A 235-nucleotide genomic window follows, 5' to 3' on the forward strand; every position below is an offset into this window, starting at 1 on the left:
TGACAGTGGACAAGGAGAGCTCAGAGCTCAGAGGGGGGACCCTATGCAGCTGAGACTGAGCCTTTCCTCTCCGTCCAATGGCACAGAGAGGGCGGTCTTCCCAAAGATACTGGTAACTGGGTCCCTTTGGTGTTCACAGGGGTGACCAGGGGCCTCTTCAAGGGGCAGAGATGGGGATGGTCCTTCCCAGGAGGTGGGGAGGCAGGTCTGTCCTACCTCAGACAGGCTCGGTAGT

The sequence above is a fragment of the Myotis daubentonii genome, chromosome 16 (assembly GCF_963259705.1).
Source record: "Myotis daubentonii chromosome 16, mMyoDau2.1, whole genome shotgun sequence".
In the NCBI taxonomy this organism is placed as follows: domain Eukaryota; kingdom Metazoa; phylum Chordata; class Mammalia; order Chiroptera; family Vespertilionidae; genus Myotis; species Myotis daubentonii.